Genomic DNA, 21,322 nt, shown 5'->3' with positions numbered 1-21,322 from the left:
ATTTAGCGCATTCATGTGTGGCGGGATTGTTTTGCGATTAGCTTGACATCGAAGGTTTTTTTAATGGCAAATCGCAGTTGACAATAACATTGCAGCTTAGAGCTTCAAGTAAAAGTTTTAATAACGAAATTTGCTAGTGATGTCGTGACTAAGATTAAAGCTAAGATAACTCTTTTTAACCATTAATAATAATAATGTCCTCCAGACCAATTTAACCCACAGCAGACAATCTCAAGAAAGATTAGCCAACTGTGCAGGACTGTTATAGTGCACAAGTATGCGTGAACAGTGAACAGGTACACTCTCATTTCCCTAGCACTCATAATCCGATGGGACGGCAATCCGACATGACCTGAAAGAGATTAGGCGCAGGACCAACGGCTTTCCGTGCTTTCCGGGGCACGGGAGTGTACACACTTAAAACTTCCAGACTCCGGGCTACTACTGAGAATTTTCTGACAGAAAACCCCTTAAACTTTTTATTGGCCCGACCTAGGAATTGAACCCAGGACTTCCGGGTCTGCGGCCTTACATCTAGCTAATGAATCAACGAGGAAGTGACCATTAGAAAGTTTTTCCCTAATGACATTAAACAAAATGTTAGCATTACATTTATGCATATATTAATGCAAACTAGACAAAGTACTACATTAAGCTAGCTAAAAATCTATCTAAAAATTTTTTCAATCAATCAATTCAAATTAATTATTTATTTTGTATACATAAGTATTTTTTGGGGTTTGTGCAGTAACTATATTTAATTTTTATTTACACGTACTTAACACCTTAATGTAAATAAAATCATTAGTATGATTTTATTTACAATCAAGAGATTATTTTTTATAAAATATTTATAGACCTTTTGTTGTTATTATTAGAATAATATTAATACTAAAATACAGAAATTCAATTATATTTTTATGACGACTTTTTTATAATATTTGTTAAATAAAATTGTCAAAAAAGCTTTAAATAACGATACAATTAAAAACAATCTTTAAATAGAATTTATTTATTAAAATTAAATTTCCGCAATTAAACTGTGGATTAATTTTAAACCAACTTTTTTTTCTACTCGAAAACGCAGCAAGCAGTTTTGTAGTACATAAAGTACATACATACCGTTGGTAGGGCTATGTGCAAGCTCGTCTGGGTAGGTACCACCCACTCATCAGATATTCTACCGCAAAAAAGCACTATTTGGGATTGTTGTGTTCGGATTGAAGGTTTTTTTCCCCAAGATTGGTAGCTCATTGGCGATGTAAGCGATGGTCAAAATTTCTTCTTTTCTTTATTCTATGGGCGGTGGTGATCACTTACCACCAGGTGTCCCTACTTGCTCGTTCACCTATCTATTTTAAATAAAAAAAGTAATATCTCTAAAACTAAATTGATAATTATTTATTTTATGTGTCATTTTTTAATACTTTCGTAATAATGATATTGTTCACTCTATCACGACATGGTATTCTACAATGGGATACTTTCATCTAAATAAATTCTATAGAATTTCTGTTTTCCATTTATACACTCAGAGAACAAATAGCACCCTTTTTGAATACTCTGCCATTCATCGCTTTTGTGCGAAACAAAATATATTGTCCATTTATATCAATATACGAATCAACCTTTTTCAACTTTAAATTTTGAATACATTTTAATTATCTCTTTATTTATTTGAAGCTTTTTTATGAGAAAGTATTTCATTAAATTAGTTTTTTATAAACTTTAAAAACATTTGTAAAAGTGTGTTGTTCGTTTCAGATACATATTATTTTGTAAGTGAAAAATAACTTCAATCGCTTTTTAAATAATATTATATTTTTAAAGGTCTAAGGATATCTTTAAAGTTCCAGAGTTAAAATAGACTTATCTTAATGGATGGAAGCCATGGATCACTCACTCACTCACTCACTCAAGGAGCGCTCACGTTTCACCTTGTACAGATTTTTTTTATAGCATAGGAAGGCGGACGAGCGTTTGGGCCACCTAATGGTAAGTGCTCACCAACGCCCTTGGACATTTGCATTGTAAGAAATGTCAACTATCGCTTACATAGCCAATGCGCAACCAACCTTGGGAAGTTTTTTTTTTTTTTATATTCGCCGGGAAGGTAAATGACTCTACTCTACCTGATGGTAAGTGGTAGTAGAGTCCAAACGCGACGACGGCCAGTACAGACGGGAAAAACGTTCTGCACTAGCCGCTTTCGCCTTGCCGGCCCGCAAGATGCCTCTTCACGCCTCGTTTGAAGGAACCCGGGTTGTAAGAGGAGGGGAACACGTGAGCTGGTAAGGAATTCCATTTTTTGGAAGTGCGACAAAGAAAGGAGTTGCCAAATTTCTTTGTTCGCGATGGAATTGATGTCACAGTTAGGCGGTGATATCGAGAACCAGCTCGCGTAGACTTAAGAAGGAAGGGGGAAGCAGGAACTAAGATTTTATGTCCCTTGTGCCTGTAATTACACTGGATCACTCACCCGTCAAACCGGAATACAACAATATCAAGTACTGCTGTTTTGCGGTAGAATATTTGATGAGTGGATAGTACCTACCCAGATGCTCATCTGGGTAGGTACTATCCACTTATCAAGTGTTGGTAACTAATTGTATTTAAATGTAATTCAACTGGTGGTAGGGCTTTGTGTAAGCTCTACACAAAGCCCTACCACCAGTTGAATTCTGCAGCTTCTCCAATCCATGCCGAGAACGACCATCGCAGTAGTTTTAGTGGGTAAAAATCCCACATAATACACTCCCCCCCTCATGGAAGCTAGGTACCTTTCTGAAGGTTTCCACTGCGTGAAAAAAAAATCATCCGCGATCCCTCCTGTGCTGTGCTCCATTCGTGGCTCGGTGGAGCTTTTCTTAGGGGGGGGGGGTAATCTTGCTCTCAAAATGCTCTTGCGTGGGCGTACGGCAGCGTGATACCATCGCGGCCGTCCTCGTCATGTCACGTCACGCGAGTCCCCCACCTCACGCATCCACTGCTCCAGGGCTACGCCCTAATTTTTAAGCGTCGGGCGTCGGAGTTGTTATTAATAAACCACTAGACCAACCAGGCAGACGATATATAAAAACTCTGCAAATACACCAGCACTATCGCTAGTAATATTCTGAATAAGATTAAAGTAAGTAACAGCTTATCAATATATTACTCGTGGGCTCAGGCCTCTTCACCTTTTTGAAGGTTTGGAGCTTATTCTGCCACGCTGCTCCAATGCGGCTTGGTGGAATAAACATGTGGCAGAATTACAGTGAACTAGACACATGCAGGTTTCCTCATGATGTTTTCCTTCACCGTCAAGAAATAAGAAAGAATAAGATTAAGGTTCAGGGATAACTCTTCTAGCCATTATGATTTTTATCAATAGTAATCTAGAAAACAATTAATAAATTAATATAAATATACATATGTACTTAACAACACAATTATTGTTACTTTTATTGTTGTACTGTTATTCTTGTAAAGAAAAAGCTCTTTGTTTACTCTTTGATTATACTCTTTTGAAATTTATGACATAGATTGTTTAAAACGAGAGGAAAATAGGTTTCCCATTCATCCCGATCGATTGTAAACTACAAAGTAATATATACAAGTTCATAGAAAAACGCGTGCTTTGTCTAATGTTTTAGTAAAAACAACGTGAATTCAAATAAATATTCAACTAATATGAAACAAAATCTATTTTTTTTAATTTAAATTACGATTACACTAACTCGGTACATAGTCCTTTGTGTCTTGAAAATCATTCATCAATAATGACATTAAATGCATCATAAAATAGTGTAGATTCGGTTTATGTAAGTAATAAAAGTTTTTACATAACAAATAAATAAAAGAATAAGTATTTTTTTGCTTTACGAGGTTTTCAGTTCAGTACGATGTTGATAATGTCCTTACATATCGTGCCTCACCCGTGTTGAGCTTTTTTCCTGTAAAAATGTATCTAAATTTAGCGAATTTTAATTAATAATTATAGTTATTATAATATTTTGTTACGCAAAATAATTAGTCTTGTTTAGTCACTTACGGTGATGGTCACTGCTAACAATTGTTTTCAAATTGTCAATATTGATTTTGGTATCAAGATCTATATGAAGCTCATTCTTGAATTATTCGATATTCACTTTTGTTTTCTACAAAATGAATAGTTTTTCACATTTGTCTCATCTCATTCCTATAAAGTTCTCGGTTCTGGGCCCTGGCTTCAAATTTTTCCAATTTCCAGGTCATGCAATTCAGAAAGGACGCAAAGAGACCCTCATCCTCAGGAACTCACTGGGCCTGAGGCCGATCTCTCTTTGGTTGTGTAGGATTACTGTCCCAACACAATTATAATATCTCTAAAACTGATTGAAATCGCTGAGGTGACGTTTGCTTATTCCAATGAGCAATGTATAAATGTACTTAATGATTTAGTGCAGCGATTCATAAGCCATTTATTATCATTTATTACATTTATTATCGATTTTAAAACAGCCTACGATCAATATGTAAATTATTTTAAATATAATTCACCGAATGGTTAGTGTATAGTTCCTAACTAGCTGCTATGCTTACGGTCGTCACTTCGATCCGTATTCATGACATATTTGCATAGGTGAATAACTTTTATTTATTTCATATTCGTATGTGCGAATATTGGGCTTACACTTATTTTATCATATTTTTCAGTCGCGAGTTGTGCCTCTGAATTATTTTTTGCTAACTTCAAACGTGAAAAATCCTTGAAAATATTTTTTATGCAATCTGTGATTGTCTTCGCTTAATGTGAACTGATTTTAATTAATCTAATTTGAATGATCAGATTATATGAAGTTTTATGATAAAATTAAAAGAAAATTTTGAATATATATTATTGATCTTATATTAATGAGGTACCCTCATTAATATTTATTTTCTACACAAGCAAGTTAATACAGCAAATATCAATAGATTTTACCAAATATGTTTATATATTAGTGTATAAATAATTACCCCAAAAGTAAATAATTACCGGTTTGGGTTAGTAATTTCGTAACACTCTGTTTTGATGTGAGTTTCTTTATTATATATGTGAGTTTATTTATTCTATCATAACCTTTAAATGTCTAAACAGATTTATGGATGGTATAGTTAGAATCAGTAAAATAATTCTGAGTAATACTGACTATAAATTGACTCAATCATTTAGTGAAAACAGATGGTTTTTTTTTTAAATTAAGCTTGTTGTTTTTTTTTGCTTAAGTGTTTTTATCTGTTAAAGCTATAAGCACCTACTAGACTAAAGTACTTTTAAATGATGGACACCCTATTATAACTCTTTTAAAAGCCTATAATAAATTGGGGCTCAATGTTATGATACTAATTTGTATTTGGTACAATAGTAAAATAAGAAATCTAAAAATATTCTTCCAAGTAGGACGTCTCAGAAATTCCTAGACGTTTGGCTTCTGGTGGTTTACGGAGTTTTATGGTAGACATAGCGTTGTGTTGTGTGTGTATAGCAAAGAGCATTGTCCGTTCGTTACATTTATTTGTTTTAGAAATAAGAAATGATTGAACAGGTTATTTTTTATTCAATCTGAAGTTTGTGCAGATCATAGATAATAGACATGTCATGTGCTTTTATTACTTAGTTATATATTTTAAAACTATTACAGTCTAGAATCATGTAATTAATTGCTTCCATTATTGTCCAAAAAAAAAAACAATTGTTTGGGGTATACGCCCCAAACTTATACGAATAAAGGATTTTGCAGACTTTAGCAGACCTTTTCTTTTTCTTTATGCCAGACACGTATTGCGCGTTTCCCCCACGGGAACAGTAGGGGGGGGGGGTATGTGGGGCTCGCCGGTTCCAAGGCGCCAAGTGTGCCCTGGAGATCGGAATACCTACTAAAAAACCAACGACACCCTTTCCGTTTTAACGAGAAGCTGTTGCAGAGTCGCTAGTCGCTTGCGCATGATACCGTGACAGCTTTAGCAGACCTGCCTTAACCCTTTTTGGGAATATTTTGGCCGCCATATGGTTGTTTGTAGCGCTTTTTGGTTGATTGGATAGGATTAACGGGTAATACCTCAGTTGATTCTCGACACCCACGGGATAAAATTTGTTCTCAAAAAAATAAAATAATTATATAAGGCCACACTATATGTTTCTCAATAATTATACAATATGTATTAAAGTAACTGACGAATCTAAACATAATCTTAAAATGTAAGAAAAAAACAGCAACTCATTATATTCTAGCGATATTAAAATTTTAAAAGTATATCAAAAATTGAATTTACAATAAACTAAAATAAACGAATTCAATGCGTATGAAGTCAGCACGGGCAGCTAATTTTTTATAATTCGCCATATATTTCTCTTGTATTCCAGCAACGTAACGGAAAATATATCAGTGGTGTTTGTTATATTGCTTAGTTCGTTATGTTCACGATAATTTCTTGCAATTGAACTATTTTACATTTATTACTTCGTGAACTATTTTTGTCAAAGGCCTTATTGGTAGTTTTGCGAGTACGGAAAGCATTACATTTAAAAATAATATACTCCTATTGTATAGCCGCATTTGTTGCTTTATACAATAGAGTAATATCTTGAGTTTTTGACGAATTCGTATTAAATCCATATTGAAATATTATATGCAAATATCAATACAAGTAAAAAGAGTTTTAAGTTTTGTAAACACATGCTGAATAGACACAATTCTTTGAGAGCGAGCAATATCAGGGGTTTCGTACTTGGGTAGTATAAATTAATGCCATCGAACATGAGTGGAATGTGCCATTTGTGAAGCAATTTTAATAAGCATTTATTTACAAAAATCCATATATATATACTGCTTTAGTTATTATCATATCACACGAGTCAAGAAAGTGGGTTTTTTGTCTAACATAACTCCCGAGTCCCGAAATATTTGAAATTGTAATTTATGGTCCCCGTAAATCATGTCGGTGGGGCCTATTTTTGGTAATGATATAATTTAATCAATGTTGGTTAGATAATATTATAAATGTAATTGTTTTTACAACGTTTTTCTTAACTCGTTTTGTCCGTGAAGGTGGAATTAAGTAATTAATCAAAAGAAAATATGTTACTTATATTTTTTTTTTTATGAATAATAATTTAATTTTTTCTCAGTTGCATTCGGTATTTATTGGAAATCCAAATTTTTTATCTAATTTTAAAACAGAAGGACGATCTCCATTTGGCTTTTCCGATAAAATAAACCGTTTTGAATATTAGTTTATATTAAATTAACAACACGTCAAGGATACATTAAGAGTGAGATACTAGGACGAATCGTCATCATATTTAATATGCAAACTACTTGTAATTTTTTTTTCACAAAATCAAAATATAAAACGACTAAAAATTTTCTGGATATTGGTTGCATTGAAACTTTTTTCTTAACTTAATAATAAATTATAATTTTAAATGACTATGAGCGACAGTTTACAAAAAAGTAATAAAGATTTACAATACCTAATCAATTATAGTATTTTTATATGCAAGCATTTTTTTTTGTTTCTGTGCGTTAATTAAAATGTCATTATACGTGACGCAATGTAAATAATTTGAAAACAAATTAGAAAGAACAAACTAACGCTAAGATTGAACCATTTTAAAAACTGTTAAATTACAATATTATAATATTACAATATAAACTATAATAATTCATTGTTGATTCAGTTGACTAGCATTAATTCTGCAAATTTTCAATTGGGATGAAGTTACTTGCTTAGAGTTCTACAACTTTTTAAAATAGCTGACATCATATTATTAAAAACGAATTACTTTAGATAAATTATTTAAAATAATAATTAAGAGAAAAAATGTGTAGGTAAATACTATAAAAGACATGATCTTTCTAATGTTGTTAGTTAAAATGTTTCGAATGTTACTTATATATAAGATAATAAGATAATAAAAGAGGACTACCTCGTTGGTCTAGTGGCTCGTTATAAAACTGCAAACCCCAAGGTCCTGGGTTCCCACCCCAGGTCGGGCCGATAAAATTGGGTTTTTCTGTCGAAGATCCTCAATAGCAGTCTGGAGTCTGGAAGATGGAAGTGTGCTCACACCCGTTCCTACGAAAGCTCGTCGCTGAACTCTTTTCGATCGTGTCCGGATTGCCGTTCCATGAGAGTGAGTGAGTAGAAAGTGCAACTGTGTGCAAATATTTGTGGATTTTAATATGTCCTGTAGTTGCCAATAATCGTTTGGCTGCCCTGGCTGAAATCAGGCAGGAAACATCATCATCATATATAACACAAATAAAAACGTCACGTGTACCCATATATATTGAAAACAATGTATATACAATATAATGATAATTTATATAATGATTTTGATAGTAAGTCGAGATAGCTGGATAGAACGTCACCCAAGATGTCGAGTTCGAGTTAGAGCAAGCATTACTGAATTTTCGTGTTCAGCGTTTATAATTCACATCGGGTCAACGGTGAAGAAAAATATTGTTAGAAAACTTGCATGCGTCGGATGAAAATCTGTCACATGTATACAATACAAAATGATTAAATAAACTTCGAAACTTATCCTCAAAAAGAGGGGAAATTTTTGTCCAACCAGCCCAGTTACTAAGACTTTGGAAAAATTCCACCTTTCTTCAAATAAACATAGGACTATCTATATAATAAAAATAGGAACACTCTCAATGCCTTGTCTATTCAATAAAAAATATTAACACATCGGTAAACATACATACCAATTAGCGCAACAAAAAAGCTTAGCCATATGTTTTAATTTTTGAAGTTGCCTTACATAAAATGTTTATCAAAGAATTAGAAATTACTTTTAAATTTTGTTATTTATATCCAGAGTGATAAAACGAACAGTGAAATAGCGATTTTCGACTATAAAGACGGTACTTACCTAGCAAAATCTAAGCCTTTTTTATTATCATTGCAATTGCTCTTTCTTTGTCTAGTAATCTGTCAAAATTGGAGCACGAATAATTCCCTTTCGTTGAATGCGTAACAGTATTTACGTCGAGATATAAATAAAAAACTCATCTATAATGTTCTTTTATTTAATTCATTTGTTTAATTTATTAACAATGAACATTTTTAAGCTATTGAAATTACAAATTTATTAAAGAAATAAAATAAAATAGTGTCGTTATATTTTTATCAATGGATCGTATTCAAGTTTGAAATAGAAAATAATAGATGGAACACAATTACTTAAACAGTACTCGACACGAGCGTCCTATTTCTCTCTCACTACAGTAATAGGTTTTCCGTTTCTCTCGCTCCTCTTGACTTTGCTGCCAGTGGTCCCGCCCCTTCCCCTCCCCTCTGCCTACAACGTCGATGCCACCAACAATGACCTCGTATTTCAGAAGGAATTGCTCAAACACGGAACAGAGAAAACGTGGAATAGCTAAGGTCTTTTATTATGTACGCACGTCACAATGAACACCTCAAGTCACTTTGTTATCCGACCTTCTTAGGGCTTTGTTCCTGACGAGAAACTAATGTTTTTATTGATTAAATAAGATTATTTTTTAACGTCGTATTGACTATAAGCCGGGCCGGGCCGGTTGGCGTGGTTGGTAGATACTTGTCTTTCACGCCGAATGTTGAGGATTCGATTCCCACCTAGGACAGACATTTGTGTACATGAACATGTCTGTTTGTTCTGAGTCTGGATGTAATTATCTATTTAAGTATGTATTTACAAAAGAAAAATAGTATATGTAGTATGTCAGCTGTCTGGTTTCCATAGTACAAGCTCTGCTTAGTTTGGGACCAGATCGATGTGTGAAAAAAAAGTAGATAAAGTGACGCAAGGGAAAAATCCTCCTTTTTTCTTAAGAAGATTGGGATTTTATTAAAGCTTTGTGCTAGCCTATCAGGGTATGGTTTACAATCTCATAACATAGTCTACCGCCAAACGACGAAACTTAATATTGTTGTGTTCGGCTATTTTAAATATGAAAAAGGTTATAGCTTATCGCTCTTCCATTATGGATTAGTATATGTGACAAAATTCATTCGATACATACCTTTTTTTGTCGATGTTTTCTTTTATCGCAGAGGATGAAATGAATAATAAACACACGTGCTTATTTTTATATTAGTATACAAAGCAAAATAATAATCTAGGAAAAAATACACTGTTACTATTGATTTAAGGAAACAAACAAATGATTAATTTTTTTCGACGCAGACAGGACATGTGCTTAAATTTTGATAAAGTATAAATAAGTGCCTAACCTACGATAGCAACGAAGACCGATACCATCAACGTTTTCAATTTACGGTCATCTTAGATTTTTCCCCATACAATCAGATATACTTATTATAATTTAAGTAACATATTATAGTTTAAGATCTATTAATTATAAGCTTTTTATTAAATACAAAAAAATATATAGTTTCATATGTTTAAAATAACTTTTTAACGCGTGAGTAAGCAACTTATTCAGTTCCAGTATTACTGTAAAGGTAGCGTGGATGCTTTTCAACGACCATATATTATTAGCATCTGCCAAAAGGTAGCTTAGAAACATTTTTTGACAAAGTTGCATTGATAGTTACTTAACTATAGCGGATAAAGAGTTCCAACGATCTTGGGTAAAGCTACTTCGAAACTAAAACTTATAAAACTAGACACGAAATAAATGAAAAGGAAAGCCCTGCAGCACATTTTATACTAGGATAAATGATTTCTCATACAAAAATTGTTTAAATGCTGCCTGCGAATATGGGTTCGGATTAAATATGTATTATATATTTAGCTTACGTGAATTTCCGGTGTATTTTGCTTTAAAAATCAACTTTGCAATCTTCCTGTACATTAAATTGCATATTTTCGTGATACTGCTTAATATATTTTATTATTATATACTTACATTAAAAACATATGATCCGAGATAACCCAATGATTAGCTGAACTTTAATCGAAAATTGTGGCTTTAGAAAAGGAGGTCTGTGCCAAGCTGTATTTTCAGGCTGATATCAGGCTTTGTATCTTACATTAAAAAAATATCAACTTCAATTCACTTGGTATATAATATGTATGATTATATAAAATCTGGGCTTTTAAATAGATTACGTCAAGGCGTAAGATACATTTCTTTATACTATCAATTATATTCCGTCACTTTTTCTCTCATGACTCGATTCTCTCTATCTATACAGATATAGAACCTTCCTTATCCATAATTAATGTTTAAGATTGTACTATTATTATTATCAAATAATAACAACGGAACTATATAAATTCTTTGTGGTTTAAGCCCATATGTATGTTTAAAATTTGGTAAGCAATATTACTTCACTACGTAGATATCTGCTGTGGACGGATTTACAAAATTCAATTACACAGAGGTATTGCGTGGGTGTTAAAAGTTGAAAAAAAGTCTATATTTTCGTATAATCCTTCAATATTAATATGTCAAATGAGTGTCCCTTATGCTACAGACATACATTAAAATTACTTTCTCTAAAATCAAACCACAAAGAGATATGGTGTAATTTGCGAAGTGAAGTCTACACAAATAAATGAAATTGAAGTATCTTCCTGTTATTTTAAAATAACTTCTTTTTAAGTTAATATGGTTATTTGCGAATAACCAAAATTAAAACAACCATTTAATATATATTTGTTAGTCTGTCTGTTTGTTCGGGGTAATCTTCAGAACAGCTAAAAATTACTGAACTATTATTTAAATCCACAATTTCAAGTCAGATATTTGGATGGTAATAATAATAATGTCCTCCGATTTCGGCCACGGTGGCCAATCTCAAGAGAGATTAGCTAACTGCTGCATAATATCTATTATAGTGCACAAGTGTGTACGCAAACACAGGTGCACTCTCCATTCACTAACTGGCATAATCCAATGGGACGGCAATCCGACACGATCGAAAAAGTTTAGGCACTGGACCAAAGGTTTTAGGTGCTTTCCGAGGCACGTGATTGTACAAACTTCCAACTTCCAGACTCCGGGCTGCTACTGAGAGCTTTCGACAAAAAAACTCAATAACATTTTATTAGCCCAACCTAGGATTTGAACAAAGGAACTTCCGATTCTGCGGCCTTACACGTAGCCACTAGAATACTTTGGATGGTATTTTTATATGAAAATATCAAGATAATATGACATGATGTTTCCCAAAGAAAAAGCCTGCTGAGTCTTTTTTTTCGCTGGAAAAACACATTTATGTGTTTCCCCCACATGATGTGGGGGTATGTGGGACTCACCGGCGCTAAAGGCACCGGAATAACCACTAAAAAACCAGCGGTACCCACTCCGTCTTGTCGGGGGACGTCGCAGGATCGCTTGCGCATACTACCGTGCCGTCCCAACGGTTGGCCCGCCTCTGTGGGCTTCCAAATCCTAGGGGGTTCTCGGGGTACAGAGACCCCCTAGCCCTGGTGACACTCACGGCGGGAAGAGAAGATGCGCATGGCGCTGACGTCTTTTCCCCGGTCTTCTTCGGCGAAGCGGATCAGCGGAGGCACTCTTTCGCGGCCTCCTTCTGCAACATCACATTTTCGCAGAAGGAGACCATCTCCATCGAGCACCTCTCGCTACCAAGTATGGCATTTATCACGCTCAGCAGCGAAAGGTTTCCACCTATTAAAGTCGCCAGGGAAAGGTGCTGAGGCCCCCAAGCGGCACACTCCATCAGAGTGTGGCATACCGTGCCCGTAGGCGCACCACACTTGTGGCAGGAGGGCGTTATCTCCCGCCTCGCTATCCTGTGCAGGTACTTAACGAAGCACTCATGTCCAGTAAGCACCTGAGTCAGTCTGAAGGTCAGTGTTCCACCTTTTCTTGTTACCCATTGACTCAAGTGGGGACGGGTCGCCTCCACTGTCGCCAGGCCTGCTGATGGGGACCTCAGATCCTCCTCCCATCTGCGAATCAGGGCTTGCTGGGCGAGAGTACTGATTCGCAGCACTTCCTCTAACCCTGGACGGTCGCCACGCGACCTCACTTCCACCCGGAACCGGTACACTTCGCGAGCACCTCCGCCTGGAGCTCCCAAGGCGGATCGCCCGCGAAAATTGTCGCCGCCGTCCACGACACCGTACGATATCCGCGTATCACCCACACCGCTATGATTCTCTGCGGCCTTAGCGGTAAGAGCGTCAATTTACTACTGAGCCTTAGCTTAATTATTATATTCACAAATTAAGCACATGCTATTCAGATGCTTGTCATTGAACCCGCAATTTTCGATTAAGATTCATTTGTTTTAGTTACTGGGCCATCTACGCGTTTTAATATACTACTTATATATATGTAATATACCATCTGCTTCTTTATTTGTTTATGTAGCAATATTTCTTCTCTGCTCTTATTTTTCTGGTTAATTTATTGACTGTTGAGTTGATTTTTAGCAATAGCATACACAGCTGTGTATGCTATCTACCTAATCTACCTCATATAATAATAATAATACTTACACATATACACAAAAAAGTCTGTAAACAGCTGTTTACAAAGAACTTGATGGAAAAATAACGCCAAGAAACCCTCGCTTATCGCTTGATCTGAATACAATTCATTTATGAGTTCATTCATAGTTTTATTTTTAAAATTATATGCATTTTATCAAACGAAGGTTTATTAAATGTTAAAATACATATTAATTATAATCTGAGATTACTACCTTTCTTACCTTCGATCTTTTCATCTTCAAGGCCGATGCTAATAACTGTTTCTTTCTGAATTGGATTTTTTATTTATATTCCTTTTAGATTCGCATTGTATTCATATTGCGTAAGTAATGCGTATCTATTAAGGCACGATAATAGAGTCCAAGAAGAATATTCAGAGCGAAATAATAATTGTGTATCCAATTAAAATGTATTAAGTGATTAAACTTTAATTCGTTTCCATCTAAGTACTAAGTTTGAATGAAGTTTTTAATTAAATTCTACAAAATCGATAAGCAAAATTCCGTTAATGTCCCACTGCTGGGCAAGGATTTCCTTTCCTTTAAAGACAAATAGATTTCTTTACAATATTTTCTGTCACAACCAAACATTAGGTAAATTGTAAACAAAATTAATTACACGATAACTCATTAAAAAAAATCAAACTGACATTCAGTTGTCAGAATAACTTATTGTCACATAATTTGATATTGTATTTAAACTTCAATATTATTAAAATTATTATTTTTCGAATGTATAATCAGTTATTTTCATAGATTTTGTTACACAAAGTTATTGTCTTGAAAAAAATATAACTTTCTCAAAACATTGTTTCGTAGTAATAGATGTTTTGCTTTTATTGATATTAGTTTCCATTAACGGCCATTTCGAGCGGGATTAACATAGCCCCGCCATTTTCTTTTGTTACGTGCTGGCGCGAATACTCTTATTTCGAAAATAAAGGAGGAGTTAGTTAATTTACTGTTTTCCTAATAACAATTATATTTAAAAGCCACGTTATTATTTGCTTTTATGATTAATTTAATTAATGGTGTTTTTATTTTACCTGCGAACAAAAAAAGTATACTTTTAGAAGAAAAACCTTAATTAAATGGAAAAGTAACAGCAGTATATTTCTCGTTTCTGAGCGTAAAGCCCATTATCCTTTTAAGGAGAAGGTTTCGAGCATTTTCTACGACGATACTCTAAATTGGATTAGTGGATTCATATGTGACAGATTTGCATCCGACATATGCAGGTTTCCTCTACCGCCTAGCATGAGATGAGTTATAAACACAAATTAAGCACCTGAAAATTGAATGGTGCTTGCCCGGGTTCGAACTCACAATCATTGGTGGCACTTCAATTAATGTTATTTAAAACTATGTATACGAATGTTTATTTATTTTCTAGTCAATTTCATATTTTTTTTACTATTTAATAGCCAATTAATTTTATCGAGGTACAAATAATATCAATTAAATATTTTGCGTGGTAAGAACATACTTTTCCATTCAAGAAATCTCTTAAACTCGTCGAAAAACCCTTGTGCTTATAAATCAGCCTCTCCCCTCTTTTTCATCGGTTTCGATTAAATAATGATCATTGAATCCTATTGAAAATGTGTTCCTTATAACGAGTTTAATCGATTGCCATTAAAAATACATGAGGAAGCATGTAGGTTATATATTTCATATTATCATTAATAAAATATTATTTTAACTTAATTAAAACTTAATTTAAATATGAAACGTTTCGGATATTTTGCCCATTTTATATTTATTTAATAGAAAATTGTAGAAAGATAATAGAGATTATATATTATATTTGTTATAAAGTAACTGTTATGTAATAAAAACGATGAATACATACGGGCTATGAAAGTACACTATCTTGGCGACAGAGTTTTGCTTGGCTGTAATAATTAGTTGTAATTTTTTTTTAAAGATTGCATTTTTTCACTTAGGACACTTGTGTATATGGATAAATTTAAAAAACGACTATCTCATCTAAATACAATATTGAATTAAAGCCATTTCCGAGATTCACAATATATATGTATATATACAACTTCAATTAATCCTTCAAACCTTTTAACAAAATATGTAATAACCTTCCATTTTTAAATACATCGTTTTATTTTTAAGCGCTTTGGCTAGTACTTAGTATAAATTAAAAATAAAAATAAAATTTTTTAAGCAACTACGTGATAATTTTACGAGCAATTCACACGAAAGTTTTACTTTATTGGGGCATATAGTCGTTAATGCAATATACGCTCTTACTATATATTAAGATTTTAGAAAGATTAAAAGTCTTATAATATATAAAACTAAGTATCACCCTGAAATTACTAGCTTGCTTAATAAATGTTATCAAAATAGGTTCAGTGGTTTAGCCGTGAAAGCAAACCGACATACAGAGTTACATAGACTTAATATTTCTATTAGATTGTTATTTTTATCAAGAATATGAATTATTAATTTATCAAATCTCGACTATATAAAACAAGAAAAACATAATTAATTTTTTTTCATTTCGTTCTAAAATACATTAGGTAAACGATTTTAATTTGCTATAGTCAGAACGAAAGCGTACGCAGTACGCATAGTACTAGTACTAGTAGCTCTTTGTATGCCAGACCGACTTTGTTATTATTAACGTTGCAATATTAAAACCTCTTTTGAAATGCAAGTGTTTATTTTCCGGTTACTGCTAACATAAAAATATTATTCTTCTAGAATCATAATAATATTTAGTGTTTTGTTTATCTTAACCGATGATCGTGGGTTCAAGCCCGGCAACCACCACTGAATTTTCATGTTCTTAATTTTTGTTTATAATTCATCTCGTGCTTGACGGTGAAGGAAAACATCGTGAGGAAACCTCCATGTGTCTAATTTCATTCAAATTATGCCATATGTGTATTCTACCAACCCGCATTGGAGTAGCGTGGTGGAATAAGCTCCAAATCTTCTCCTCAAAAGGGAGAAGAGGCCTTAGCCCAGCAGTGGGACATTAACAGGCAGTTACTGTTATTGCTTGGATTTTTCCGATTCATTGAAAACCTACTCAGCAGATTGAAGTGAAATTTTAATATTATTATAGCTTATAGTTTTAAGACAGATATACTAAGCTCGTACTTGTACTTTATGGAATCAGTTTTCTTCGGTGGTGTTTTCAAACCGATATGACTTGGGAGCTTACACGAAATAAGCCTATTCATTCTTTAGGCTGGGAATGCACCTGCAAACCTGCCAGTGTTGCAGATATCCATGGGGCGGTGGTAATCACTTTCTATCAGATGATCCTACTACCCGTTTTCCCGCTAGTGCATAAACAAAAAATGTAAAATTATGAGTGGCGAGTATTTCTCGCGATCCATAAACAAACAGATGTGTCAAAACACGGTAAGCTGATATTAATCTGTTTCAAATATAATCAAATAAAAAAGCAAGCATACATGTATTACGTAGAAAAAATGTGTATGTATCATACATTAAAACATTCAGGAAAAAAGATCAAACATTTTCTTTAATTTTCCATTTGATTAAATGCAAAAAGTTAATTTTAAATGTGTGTCACGCAATACTATTTATAATTGCTTTATCAAAATTGACCTTTCAGATGGCTAATAGTATTTATTTTTACCGTAAGTATGTAATCATGATTTGCATATCTCGTCACGAGACGACACTATGCAAATAAGATGTGCCTGAAATCTATAGTCTGAAAATAGACTTTAGCATAGACACTAGTGAACCTCATTTTAAAACAAGAGTGTTTTTATCTTTCAAGGTGTAAAAGTGTTGAACGGTAAAAATAATGTTATAGGAAGTTTGTATGTCTTACTCAATCACGTTTTAATGTATGGACTGTAATGACAAGCGGATTTTAATATGCCATGGAAGTTTAGACAGGACGTTATCCAAATTATTAAAATTAATATGAGATTGTTTTATTTTATTTTAGGAAATGAAGTAGACAGCTAAATATTAGTATAAATATAAACAAACATATCATAGATAGATAGATAAAAATATTATTACGCTTAATAACAAAATAACTAGTATAACAGAATAAGCATATGTAGGCTTTATCTTTAATAGATCTGGAATATATGATTAGACTTATAGAAAGAATAATGTTTATACTAAAAAATAAATAAACTAACATTATATATATTCACCTAACTCAGCTAATATTAGCATAATAAAATAAATATAACCTTCATTTTAGTTAAATAAAATTCAAAAAGAACAATAAATTACTATAAACGGTGACGGAAAATAAATAAAGTGTGTAATTTATTTTCGGGCAGATTCCGACACGACCGGTAAGTATACGCACCGTTAAACGTAACTTGCGCTCCAAGCAATAACGTTGGTCTCACTACGTGAAAACATTCACCAGGCGACCCTAACGAAAAATATTTTTAAAAGAAAAATACTCAAACGAAAATTTAACATTTTTGTTTACATACGACCCAATAATTAAAACGATGGTAATATAAATAAAAAAAAAAAACTTAAAAAAACGTACATTACTGTTAACAGTCTTTAAGCACGAAACTTTAGTGGTTTCGAGTCGGTGAATTAGATTTTGCCTTTGATTTGTAGCCTACAATATAAGATCTATAATTTCAAGTTTTCTTACTTTGTTAATTCAACTTCGACCTTCGAAATTAAAGCAACGAGATAATTGACGACAGACAGATAGACGAACAATCGAAATGTCAAAATCAAAATATACTTTATTCAAAAAAGGTCTTATATGAAAAGTGACTAGAGGTTTGGAATAAAAATAGTATAACGTGTCTGCCTTTGAATACACTATTAACGATAGCCCTCTAATTCAGCAGTCTAGACATCAAAATGAACTATTTTATTTACTATAAAAAGAATAAATTAAAATAATTTATTGATAAAAGTTAGAATTTACTGTTAAAAGGTTGGGACCGGAATCATCAACGAGTGTAGTCTAGACCCAATAAAGTGCGTACGACACAGTGAGAACGTATGGTAACTTTACATTTAATTAAATCTTGTAAAATGACAAATTAAATGTTTGTAAGATTCTAATTAAATAAAGTTTTGAAACTAAATAAAACATATGTTGTCAAATATCGGTTCTTCATTCTTTGATATGACATAAACAGTCACAATTAACATGGATAAACATATTGCCATTTAAGAGCGCGCCTTGTAACATTTTAAGCACCCGCGCGTCCCTTACACGTCCTTCTATGCTTCTTTCTATCTACAACTTAGTATTTGTATTCAATTTTTTTTCGTGTTGCACATATATTACAAATTATTCTGGAGAATATAGTATATTTCGTTTAACTAGATTATAATAATTAATTAATTCGCAGATACGATTTGTACAATAGCAGTTTTTAATTAGCAAATTTAAAATTTTATTTGTTTATATTGAAGGCTTTAATGTAAATAATTCTGTAATACGAGTACAAAATGAAAAAAATCAAATAAATTCAATTCATCAAATTATTTATAATAATTAATAAAAAGCGCTGTCATTTTTTTTCTGTAGTCCTCTCGTCGCAAAAGCACTGCAGCGACTGATTTAAGAAATAAATATGCACATATATGTTTGATGATACACGTGTTTTGCATATAAAATGCAGTAAACGCCAATAGCTATTTATTGTTATAAAATAAAAACTAAAGCGTTTTACAGAAAGTCGCTAGTCACTGGCCTAGATTATTTGTATATATGATAAATTATTAAGTTTATATTTTTATATTAGTTTAGTATTACGAGTAAAAATCAGAAAAAATGCAAAGATTAGAGGAATTTTCTTGATTTTTTTATGTTTTTGATTTAGACACAACCTTGAGTCTTCATTGACTATGTAGATTGCATAAAAAAATATTTTTTTGAACTAGATTTACCCATACAAACTCAAATAAAAAAATAACATTAGTGGACTAAAAAATATGTATTTGTAATTACTCTGGCTCACTCATTATTATAACCGGCACACAACAATACTCAATAAGCAAATAATTCTACCAAATAATGAAATATGTAATACTTTACTCAAGATTGCTAATAATGCTTACCTGCTATGATCCCGGATCAATGCAAAATATATATCATCAATATCTAGTAATACCTTGCTATGTATTACCATCACTGTATTAGCATTATAAAGCAATGGAAGGCTCGTCAATGCCGCGAACTGTAAAGTCAATTACGCCATTACTAGATTATGCGTTAATATGCTACTCGGGGATTGTTATACTCATTAATAATATTGCATAATGGTATCGATTTTATTAAAATATATGTAACGGATTGAAATAAAACCTTATTTTAAATAAGTTACGTTATTCTTATTTGAATAAAACTGAACTAAAAACGTTAGGGCATAACATTTACAAATAATATAGTAACTTAATTTTTAAAATGATATATATGCATATATTGAATTGATTTTATTATTGCCTTACTGAAAAAAAGGTATCTGCGTTGTTAATCATAATCAGGTATGTCCAGGTAGTAACTGGTAAAGTAATTATGTAACAGTTTGTAAATGTCCCGCTTTTGGGCTGACACCTCCTTTTTTACAATTATTACGCCAGCGTTTGACCGTTGACTTGCCTGATGTTAAGCATCGACACGCTCTAAGATGTAGCATGCTTGTCTATAAGAAATCTGTTTACTCTGGATTTGAAGACACCAACATTGTACCTATCAGGAAATACGGACTCAGGCAAGACTTCCTCTTCGTTTACGGAAAAAGAGCTCCATTGGATCGCTTCGGTTAAGGTAGTAATAGGTCATCAAAGTAATTTGAGTCATAATATTGATGATATACGCAATTTATTTAATTCGACACAAAATATCGATAATCTTTATTAAAAAAAATATTTTATATTAAATGTCTAATTGTTGAAAAAAAAAAAAAATAATGTAGTTGACCAAATAAAACCGAATAAAAATGTTAATTCTTCAAGTAGGCTAAAAAAGCACTTTTGAATCGTCTTGTTGCAGTATTGCACAAAAGTAAAGCTACCACAGGTTCGGAATGTATGTAGAAGAACCAGCAAGAAACTCAGTAGGTTTTTTTTATTTTATTTGTTTTGAACAATTTATGTATATCATAACCAATATATACGTTATAGTAACTACAATAGTATTATACTGTGTCGTAGTTACGTACACTTTTCCACCCTTTTATTTACTAAATAGAATATTAGCATCCTTTTATTGAAGCCATTTAGGGCAATTTCGTACTCAAGTACAAGAAATCAAATTAATCTAGACACGTGACATATTTATAATAATATATAACTTCCAATCTTTAAATATAAATTAAATAAGGCTAATCCATACAACATATACATGCACGTTAAATGTTAAATAAATTATTTATAGAGATAAAAATTTGAACGAAGAAAAGCATATCACACTAACTTTTACATCAGACTTCCAAGAACTTCCAAGAAGTTCGTCTAAGCTACTTACATGGCAACAAAATGGCGGTGAGTGGTGGGAGTTACTTATATTGGGCGCGTAAGTTAAAGCTCGTGGTGATAGCGTAAATTACTGGGATGCAAATTCTGTGATCTACAATAATTTTGTTCAATTTGCATACATGTGAAAATTATCGATTGTTTCCCTTCCTTTGGACACTAAAATGTAATTTTAACCCCCAAAAAGATTCAGTAAATTAATTATTTAGCCAACTATATTTTATTCGTGCATACATTTATGAGAATTAGAGTTAGTATTCATTTCAATATTATATTTTTGTTGGCAATGAAAAAATAAAAATATATTTGTGACAAAAAAACCAGCCAGCAATCACCTGTTTAAAGTTGTTATCTTTTGAAAACTTAAATACATTTACGATTAGAACTAAACGTTAAGTAAAATTATAGG

At 32.6% G+C, this 21,322-nt stretch overlaps 2 protein-coding genes across 2 annotated transcripts in view; one reads left to right on the top strand and one right to left on the bottom strand.

Annotated features, from left to right (window-relative positions):
• LOC126771038 (protein O-mannosyl-transferase TMTC1-like) overlaps positions 1-21,322 on the top strand; it is a 121,842-nt gene that overhangs the window by 44,748 nt on the left and 55,772 nt on the right. The window lies entirely within an intron of this gene.
• LOC126771045 (calcium/calmodulin-dependent protein kinase type 1-like) overlaps positions 18,293-21,322 on the bottom strand; it is a 370,899-nt gene continuing 367,869 nt past the window's right edge. Inside the window, exon 3 of the transcript XR_007669509.1 lies at positions 18,293-18,302. The gene's annotated coding sequence lies outside the window, so the exon portion shown is untranslated. The remainder of the gene's footprint in view (positions 18,303-21,322) is intronic.

The sequence above is a fragment of the Nymphalis io genome, chromosome 10 (genome assembly GCF_905147045.1).
Source record: "Nymphalis io chromosome 10, ilAglIoxx1.1, whole genome shotgun sequence".
Lineage (NCBI taxonomy): Eukaryota > Metazoa > Arthropoda > Insecta > Lepidoptera > Nymphalidae > Nymphalis > Nymphalis io.
Note: the sequence above shows the minus strand (reverse complement) of the source record. Positions and strands in the feature narration are given on the sequence as shown.